The sequence below is a fragment of the Mytilus californianus genome, unplaced genomic scaffold (genome assembly GCF_021869535.1).
Source record: "Mytilus californianus isolate M0D057914Y unplaced genomic scaffold, xbMytCali1.0.p SCAF_13, whole genome shotgun sequence".
NCBI lineage: Eukaryota > Metazoa > Mollusca > Bivalvia > Mytilida > Mytilidae > Mytilus > Mytilus californianus.
Genome location: NW_026262615.1, coordinates 36927510 through 36938968, shown reverse-complemented (window position 1 = coordinate 36938968; position 11459 = coordinate 36927510).

Below are 11459 nucleotides of genomic sequence, written 5' to 3'. Positions count from 1 at the left end.
TATTGGATTATTATCTCGATTCTATTGATTTTAAAATCAGTGGTTAAAAGGTCACGATGACAGTGACTATGCCAGAACTCTGTTTCTTTGCAAAAAAAGATAGGTCATGATGTTTATCAGTGATCTTAAGCAATAATTGTTGGAATATTCACCAATGAAAAAAAAAGATCTAAACTGAAGTCAATGAGTCAAAATTCAAAGTTAAAGTTTCAGCAGCATCAAATGTTTTCGAATAACATCTGTTGAACCATTCGACTAATCAACGCTTAACGTTAATACAATTCCTTGGGAACACTTCTATTGGTTATTTATATTAAATTATTGATAAAGAGCGTTGGTGTAAGATACTAAAATTCATATTGAGACAACTGTGTAAAAGGTCAAGATCGCAAAATCAATTTTTATGTGAAATTTTAAAAAATTACGGTTTCTTTTTGAAATTCAGGAAGAATGGATCTCGGTTTATGTAACCATGGTGTATCTGTGGTAATGTAATTTTGGTTGATATAACATTTACTTTTTTGACGTTCCTACTTAATCAGGAGACACATTTTCATCAGAAGCAAGGCAGCGGAATTGGTCGGCCGTCCGAGTTGAAGCAAGGAAAAAAATGTACGGGGAAGCTCGGCAACATATTATCCTACGTGCATCAACTGCATTAAGTCCTACATGGATTAAACAATTACTCATGAAGGATATATATCCCTTATCTATCAATATTACAGACATGCATTTATTTCAGCTGGCATCGGAAGGTTGTACAATACTGGAATATGTATACAAGGTAAACAGACACAAGAAGGAAAATGGAAGTACAACGATGGATCTATGATGGAATATTTCAGGTGGGGACCAAATGAACCAAAAGGAACATCTAACGTTATCCGCATGATTCGTTCAGATAACTACAAGTGGTGAGTTTTCGAACCACCTGGATACACATTTACCTATATGTGTGAATACCGATCACAGAATTAAAGATGGTGACGCTATTCAAGACCATTTCTATGGTCGGGTTGTTGTCTCTTTGACACATTCCCCATTTCCATTCTCAATTTTAAGATAAAAACAAATTCTTTTTCTTTAGGTTTTACTTTTCTTCTTTTCTTTGTCATACTAATCATAGATATTAATCTACAATATACTAATGTGTAAAATGTGTCTATAATACCTTATTCATATACTGAAATAAACTATCTGGTATCGTTGGTAAATTTTGTACCTGTACGTGCGCACATGCCTCCATAAGATTACCGATGCGTTCACATTGGTCTAGGCCATTTTCTATTTTACCCCATGTAAAAACAAAATTAATTTTAAGCTAATAAATTCAAATAAGTATATGGTTTGCATGAATTATCCTTTAAATATCCTCTGGAAAAAAATGTGTTAAATTCTTATAATTCCTACAAACATTGCAATCTTTAATTAACGATTTATTTTTGATGGCTTCAATTTACTGTCTAATCAATAGTTTATATAACGTAGCTAAGGATTGAGCCAACATGTTGACTTTGATGACGTAGCACTCCGCCATCTTAAGAAATTTGTTTCAAAAAAATTGGCCCTTCAAAAAACTCTATTTTTTACATTTGCTATCTTTTGCTGATCTTTCCTTTGTTTTCTTAACTTATCCGGGAATCCTAGCACAAAAACCCAGAGTTTTTACAGTATCAATTTTAAAATTCTATTGTCATACGTTAATATTTATAACGCGAAGCTGTCCTTAATATAAAAATACATTAACTGCATGGCCTTTCAAATTTTCCATTGTTCTATGAGTTGATCAATATGATATAGATGTGTTAGATTTCCTATTCATACATACAAAATAATCTCTCTCTCTCTCTGCTACTCGTTAATTTTTAAATGAATATGCAAGCAGATGTTGAGAATACTTCTATGACAGCAACATAAATATAAGACTATGTACAACATTGTACAAGGCAAAGCAGAAACGATATATAACTAACTGTTCATTTTTACCTATTACCAGTACTTTCTTTAAGAACTGTTTTTCTGTATAATATTTTCCGATATGAATTGATCAAAACAATAATTTCAATTTATTTTCTTTCCTGGCTGTTAAAATTAAATATGTCTAGATTGAATCCAATCTTATCTGATCAGACCTATTGTGAGTCGTCGTAAACAAGCATGTGTAATGTTTGCGCTCTTTACGATGATGTAAAGCGCATATGTTGAAAGCACGACCATAACAACCCATTAAGATATTCAGGTTAACAGAAGTGGACCACAGTTCTACTAACAGACATGTTCTAGTCAGATGGGAGTGTCAAATAAGAAATGCAAATGCAAATGAAAGAACTCGCGTTAGAATTTGTTGAAACAATTTTATTATAAATAATATAAAATGGATATATATCTTATTAGTTGTGGCATATTTTCGAATACACTGTGTTAATTGTTTGAATCTCTTCAGATTTATTTCAAGTAAGTAGAAATAATCTATTTGAATTTCGTTTTTATATTTTTTTACTATTCTGTTTGATTTATTAAATTTAACTTTACAGTCTGATTTCTGGAAAAAAAAACACCATCAGGCTGATAAAACTCTTCGTAACTAAATAGTATCGGACAACTTTGAAATACTATTTTTATCTTAAAAAAAATTATTGACAAATAATACAAATACATGTATACGGGTGTTAAGGATGTCCTCAATTTACTAACTCATTAAACATTCAAATGAGAATCAAAAGCAATAACAAGATATTATACCACAACACGTTACTATCAAATATTTTTTTATTATCTATCAAAATTAGTTTACCATAAATGGGAAACGTGAATTCCTTTCGAAAACTCTGGAAGACTAACTTAAACCTGTGCTCAAATTGGTCTGTCAAACTCGTAAATGCATTCCTTGGTATCATGGGAAAAATGGATTTTAGTTTAGTATTATGAAAAAATATTTCATGCGTTTAGTTTAACTTCTGAATTTGTTTGTTATTGTTCATGTTGATATGTTTACTAGAAGGCATTTGGACTAATGTGTCTTCATACAGCTTAACTTCCAAAAGGCAGACAGGTTATACATTAATTGGTGTTCCAGACATTTTCAAAAAGGGAACAAACAAGGAATCTATTAAAATGAACTGGATTTTATTTACTGCAGGTGATGAGGACATGATGTAAGTAACCTATAGTTGAACATACTTGATGTTTATTTTGCCAAACTGCGATATTAGGAGGCGTTATACTTTCGGTCCGTCCGTTCGTTTGTCTTGTATCGGGTTAAGGTTTTGGTCAAATTTAGTTTACCATTTCGTTGTGGTCAAGTCAACTGAAACTAAGTTCACCTGTAGGATCTGAATATTTTGAAATATATGCGAAATTAAAACACTTCAAATTTGAGAAATAGAAACTATGTCTAGTTGTTTGACACGGAACTAATAATTTTTTAAGACAATATACATGAAGACCAAAACGTTGATTGTATAGGTCACTTCATCGGCAATAATATTAAGCAAAGTACTGTATCGATGTTTATATCTCATAAATTGATTAAGAAGACAAAAATAAAGATAAAGAACAAAAATTTAAAAAATAGCGGGTGAATTACAGAACAGACGACTATTCTGGTATCTAAACATCTAAAAGGCCTACAACACGTTGCTAGTGAGTTGAGACACTGACAGACAAATCGTACCAATCAACCAATTCGAGATGGTAACTGTCAAACTAATGAAGTGGTTTTTTTTCAGTCAATCTCCCTCAAAACTATGTTGCAGTAGTTTTCTAAAAGGATCACAGCCCTTTTACATGTTTTAGAAATGTCTTTATATGTTGAACATGCACTTACGAACATGGGATACGAACATTCAAATTACTCTTAATCATTGAGACTCTGAAACGGCTAATTTTAAATGAAGATATGGTCTTAAAGCAATACCAGTACTACACCAGATTTGCATCTAGACACAATCAGTGTAATGTTGAAGACCAACACTTAATATTTAATATGCTGTTCACCGGTTTTTCATTCGTTTACTTGAAAATTATCAAAACATTTTCATTAATATAGTAAGATGCATATACATGCTATATACCAGATAAAATCTGTTCCACACATTGTCTTTACTATTTCACTTATTATTTTTATGCTTACAGGGGTTTGCTGGAGGCTATCAAACCAATGGTAGGTACACATAAATCTCACACAAAAGATTTTTATAACATTATATATATATCACGAGGAATTCACGTGGTGTTTTATCGCAACATCTATGACTTCAAATGTTATCCTTAACCTACAACAATGTATCCTCCTCTCATTGGAACATTTATAACAAAACAAATTAAGATAAGCTAATTTAACTCGCGTTATCATGTTCTCGTCCTAAATAAATATTTTTAAATTCTCTTCTTCTTCTTCTTCTTCTTCTTCTTCTTCTTCTTCTTCTTCTTCTTCTTCTTCTTCTTTCTGACTTACATATACGTTAATATCATAATTTGATTGTAAGAAATGACATGATCGTTTTGATGTCTTTTTAGGTTGATAACCAATGCAAATAAAACAAGGAACTCCAGTATATCTTTGATTGTATCGATACGTGCTACATTTGTTTTTGAACCTGTCAATCATGTTGATGAAGTTATATCGAATTTCATTCACTTTTATTTTTGCACAGTTTTAATTATTCAACTCCATCAATAATATGAATATAATTATGTTTTCATAAATGATTAAATCGACTGGTTTAAAACGGACGCAAAAAATGATTTAACCTTATCAAATTTGGTGTTGTATAATTAAAGCTGGCTCCACCTCCCACAAGGCCTGAGCGACCTCATCATTCAAGCAATAATCATCAGGCTGGACAATCTCCATCGACAAATGTTGTGCAATGTAAGTATCAAAAATAAAACTGAAGACACTAAAAAGATTAGATATATCAACGCAGTAGTGCATTTCTATGATAAAATAAATTTACATTTGATAAAAAAAAACAAAATAAGGAATTAATTATTTAACAAAAAAAAATATTCAAAAGCTGAGGATGAAGACGTAAAACATGTAAAAGAGGGGCAAAAGATACCAGAGAAATACTCAATCATGATTATAGTCGAAAATAAAATGACAATGAAATGACAAAAATAAAAAAACACGATATAAACACGTACAAAAACCTAACACAGAAAACTAAATGTAATAGATATTAGAAGATATGGTTTGAGTGCCAATGAGACAATTCTTGATCTCCATCCAAGTCACAATTTGTAAAAAGTAAACCATGATAGTTCAAAGAACGGCCTTCAACACGGAGTCTTGGCTCGCACAGAACAGCAATCTATAAAGAGCACCAAAAGGACTAGTGTAGACTGTCCAACACCATTTCTAAGGTATCGATCATTAAGATTGAGAGGAACAGATGATCTTGTTATTTTTGATAAATACTTTGATTTTCAATGTATGTGTTTGTTGAATGGAAGATGAACATTTATTATATATTAAGAAGACATGCAAATTTAACTTGTCATATAATTTTCGTAATGCCTGTAGACATGGTAGATTAGTGCAAAGTGAAAATATATTTTTTAACGTTGAGCCGGATTGTGTTATTATCGCCGCCATCTTGTTTACATTGGTTACAAAAAGAATTTCGGTGAACGTTGTCTATCGAAAAATAAACAACGTCAAGAACAACTACCGGAAGTCCTCTCGACCAATCATATCCACGTATTCCCCAATATGCAAATCATATAAGAATTATTTGTCATTAATTTCTTCATCTGTTGTCCGGGCGAAACGTTTACGATTTGTCTTCAACGTCTAGTTGTTTTAAAACCAATATTAAATAAACAGAGTCTCCACAAGTTCGCGTTTAACCAATGGTGTTCCTAGAACTGTATAAGAGGTAAGTTAAAACGTCATATTGTGTAATCTTTGGAGGAGCCATATGTTATGGTCTTGGTGGTTATAAACCAAGTTGGGGCTGGGTTTTGGAGTGGGGATGGGGACCAACCCCTTCCGGTGGATTCTAGGGAAGTTAGAGTGACTTTGGTGACGGTGGAAGCGTGGACATCGATCATATTGACTATGATTGTGGTAATAACAATGATTACGAATATGATATACATGATGTTGGTGACTTCGACTTAAAGTCATGGTACAGAATATTTAAAATTTATGCAAAACTCGAAATTGTAAGACTTACTTTTACATTATTTATTCAAAAGAAAAGTAATTGGAAAGAAATAATTATTTATATTTATGTGGGTCCTTGATTCCTTGTCCTTACTTGAAGTTCTATTGTGCTTTCTTTGTTCGTTTACCATCTTTAAGAGAAAACAAGGTTTTGTTGTAAACTTTGGACACAGCAGTATCCAACTAAACGACTTACTAGTGGTTAGTCCCTGAAAGTTTTCCTAATTGATGTTATTATGAAAAATTATGCATTAAATTTCTTTAATCGTATGATACATGTGATATATCAAAGTCATTATTTATTTATTTGCGATCAAATATATGCAAGATTGCTTTTTGTTTTAAATGTAATAAATGGAAATATCTTATTTCTTATACCTGTAATTGTTATCTGACATTATTACATTGGTTGCAATGCAAAACATTGATTTGCAAGTGAAATAAAAACCGATAATTTCACATGTGACATAAACGTGGTTGTTTCACTCCTCTGACGTTATACAACAATGGGCGTTCTCAAGACGTTGTCGATTACGTCGGATCAAAACAAATTGTGAATGCGTAGAAAAAGATATAGTTCCTTACATTTACTACCGTACTTTCATTTCATAAAAAAAATCTTTGCCAATGCAATAAAAAGAATAACTAATCAAATAATTCAAATATCGAAAATATTCGACTCGTGACCGAACAACACTGATAATTAACTCATGCTCTACGCGTATTCGTGATTTAATGTGTTGTTCGGTCACTCGTTGAATATTTTTCTATATTTAAATTCTTCGATTAGTTCTATGATTATCTAGCATATATTTATCATGTTTGTCTGATAGAAATTATATTTATTTTCTTGTTCATACATATTGTATCTTGAGTTTACAAATCATTACAAATAACTGGAAATATTTAGTACTATATTATATATTTTTCTCAAATATACAAATAGGGTGTTCTTTTCTTTAATATCATATTTATTCTTCTTATTTGGACATCATTTGCCTTTCAGTCATTAAATTAAAGATGTAGATTCGATTGATTAAATGTTTAATTGTTGTTTGCTTAAACCATGTACGAACATTTAAACTAGAGGCTATACAGAGCCTGTGTCGCTCACGTTGGTCTATGTGCATATTCAAAAAAGACACTCTCCTACATGGTAGATGAGAATAGAATTTATGACAAAATCTCCGTTGTGTTGATCCTGCATTGCTGATCATTTAATCTGTTTAATTTCTGGCTATCTTCTTTAGTTTTTGCTCAAAACTATCTTCACTAGACCTGGGTTACGACCCAGTCCCCTTCTCTCTATTTTTGGCGGATTTGATCGTAGTTGTAACTGACTGTATACAATCAAAAACTACCTTTAAGATGATTACGTGTAAATGTAGAAAATGTACCGTGAGTAAACAATTGCCAGGTGCTGATTGTGCAACAAGTCTATACCCAAAAACGAAGAACGATATTTGATGACAATTTTAGAGTTCTTAATTAACTAATTGATGTGCCTGGGAATGTTTCTCGCGCAAATGTTGAGATGTCAACATATATTTTCAGTTCTTGCTTCACGAAATTTGTAGACACTAGACACAACAATTGTTACACCTCTACACTGAAGAGATTTCAAGTTATGCCATTGTTCAAGAATGATGATGTCGGATTAGGCGTGACTTTTATCTTCTGGTAGATTGCACATCATTGTAATCACAAATGTCGGCTAATCTTCCAAGGGTGGAGAGAAGAGGACTGGATCGTAACCCTTGGCTTGCGAAGATTGCTCAAAACACAAATGAGGGTAATAAAAAAGATCCTATTTTAATGCAATTAATCAAATAAAGATTGACAGTCTACTAACTATATTAGAAAACTTTGACTTGTGAGTAACTTGATTTTTTTATTGATCTTTTTTTTTGTGATTTAAAGTGTCTATTATATTCTTAATTATATAAGGCAAAACGCAAAAGAAAAAAGGTGAAAATCGTCATTAAATGGCAATAATTCCAAAAAGGAGTCGGCAGACGATTTCCTCCGTATTTTTTTAATTGCAGATCTTGTCTCACCGATCATTTTTGCCAATTAAAGTTTCTATCTATCGATTATAATTTTTTTCTCTATTTATAACGGTTTTCAAAATAATAGACAAAACTTGTATTTTACCCCTTTGTTCTTTCTTTAGCCATGCCGGTCATGTTGGCATGCGGGATCATATTGTAATAATAGTTAACATGTTCTCCTCTTGAACATGCATGAAATATTTTCCACTTGATCTTAAAGCAAATGATAATCAATCAATCGATTTTTATAATCAATAATCTCGACTAGTTTGAGACAGGAAATGACTTAAAATATTTATTGTTCAGTCTTTTGAGAACTGTTTAGACCAAAATGACTGTTTCAGACTAAAATTTGCTTAATAGTGTTCTAAGAAAGACATAAACTTGTTTAACAGTCTAATATCGCCAGAGTACTTTAGTATGTTTTTCAAGGTAACAAATCAATTACGCAGGAAGGCATAGCGGGTAATGAATGACCTGAAATTTAAACACCGGTAAAAAGTAAAATAACAAAAATACCGAACTCTAAGGGAAATTCAAATCGGAAAGTCCTTTATAAAATTGCAAAATAAAAGTCTCAAACACAACCACTGTTGCCTCTAATTTATAAATTTTCTAGAGTGAATAAGTTTGTAAATTTTATATAGGAAAGAAATAAAAACAAATAATTATTCTTGTTTCAACTTACAAACATAAAAATTAATTGTAATCCAATGATAACATGTACTAAATGGTATGATTAAGCAACCACAGTTCGATTGCAACTTGTATTAAGAAATCCTTCTAGTCAGACAGGAATATATCTATAACGATTCATAAACCTGTGTGCTTTATAAATATTATTACCTTTTGATTTTTAATTTTTTTCAATTGGTTTTCATCAATTATTAATTGTTTACATGAGAAGTCTTTTTTACACTTATAGTGAATCTATAAGGTATAACTGACAACAATTAAACTATTTTATTTAGTTATCATCGGTCGAAAAATTGGCTGATCATTTACTGTTAGGGTATGGTGCCGACATTTACAGATCTTTACTTTGATAAAACCACATAACGATGGAGCACGTGAACAATAAGTGAAATGTAAGTAAGATGTTTATTTGGGGTTTTTATATACTTTCAATGCGTTCCTATTTGTAACTTCAACGACTTGTTACCGGGTTTGTACCAACATGACGGGTGCTACATGTGAAGCAGGATCTGATTACTCACCCGGAGCTCCTGAGATCATCCCCAGATTTTAGTGGAGTTTGTGTTGCTTAGTCTTTAGTTTTCTATGTTGTGTTTTGTGTACTATTGTTTGTCTATTGGTTAATTTCTTTTTTTAGCCATAGCGTTGTCATGCAGTGTATTTTCTACTTATCACTTTGAATGTCCCTCTGGTATGTTTCGCCTCTTTTTAACAGTTGTGTAGCTGTCTCTACTTTTCAACACTATACTAATTCCATACATGTTTACTTTTATTGTCATCATGGGTCTTCCTTTGTATTTGTGCTGTGCGGTTGTCGCATTTCAACGAACTATGTCATTGTTAAAGGGAAATCACACTATTGTTTATACGCATCGATCACGGCGCCGCTATAGTGTCGTGACCGTATTATGACGTCGCCGTTTCGAGTCCGTCGTAAAGGTTGCTAATTTCTAAAATGGCGGCCCGCTCAAAGGGACGTTCACTAAAGCAAGAGAAAGCAAATGACGTTTTGATTTAAGTGCAAAAAATTAAAATGCTACTCGAAACGGACAAAATGTATGGCAAAAAAATAGCCGAAAGTGGTCTTGATATGGTCTTGAATTACCTTACGATTGGGTTTAATTCAAATGAGTTACTCTCTTTAAATAAAGATATTATTATTATTGAGTTAGTATTTACATACAATACCATTTATACAATTATTTTTCTTAAAGGTTTATTAATTTCACCAGATATGAGAAATATCAACATTTTTTGTTGATCTGGTCTTTATAATTTGTAGCGAAATCCGTCAGCTCAACTTTTTTTTGTAGAAAACTTTTTTTATTTACTGTAAAGTTTATATTTAAATATATTAATATATTTATTGATATCGCAGATTTCTTAGTTTCACGAAGAAAAAAAATATTTAAAAACAAAAGAGATATTTATAACACTTTTTGTCGATCATTTCAGTATAATCAAAGCGTTCATAGGCGAATGTGAAATCCGTCCGGTCAACTATTTTTTTTAGAAAAACATTTTGTTTTACTATGTAGTTTAAATTTTCATATAAGATAACTATTAATCTCGCAGATTTCTTAGTTGTATAAAAAAATATTGTAAAACAAAAGAGATATTACTAGTAACACTTTTTGTCGATCAGTTTAATATTGTAAAGCGTACATCAGTGAGTGTGAAATCCGTCCGGTCAACTTTTTTTTGTTAGATTTTCATAAAATAAAGTCTTATATTTCTAAGGTCTTCAAATATTAAAATAATCTATCAAATAACAAAAAAGTTCTGACTATTTATATCTCATCCGGTCCATACGGGCAATTGTCCTGTCATTAGAAATATCAAACGTTATTTAAGAATAACGCCAGTTAAACATCACTGTAAAAGAAGCATACACAATTTTACATCGGTTGCTGGCTGTCGAAATCAAAGAAAATTTAGCACCGTATTATATAGTACATAATACTCAATCTTCCTTTAATGCTTTGTACAGGCTTAAATAATTTGGGCACAAAAAAAAAATCATATTTTGTAGTATTTCTTCAAACTGTCAATTATAGCGAACTGTACGACCAGCAAGTTAAAAAATAAGGCCGCTAGACGTCAGAGCAATCTGGGTATATCAAACACTATGCCTAGTTATTTTTGTACTATTGATGACCGTACTGCCTACAACAACAACAAAAAATCCACATTGTATATTTGGCTTTACAAGACTCCAACAAGAGAAATATTTAACACACACACATGTATTTATGTAGAGTAACATGTCTTTCAGAGTGCTAATCTGTAACCATCACATTAAGGTCCGTCTTGTGAAAGAGCATTCATCTCATATAGAAAAAAATTTTGTGCTGATATTCATGTAATATTTGCCACTGAAAGTTTTGCAAAAATCAAGAAACGAAAACAAAAACAAAACAAAAACTAGTAGTTCAGATGTAGGTTCGTGTTCAGATCAGTCAATGTGATCACTTGCATGTCAACAAACAGTGATATAGGGAGATTGTCAGATTCCGATCATGACTGTAAAGGACGACCAT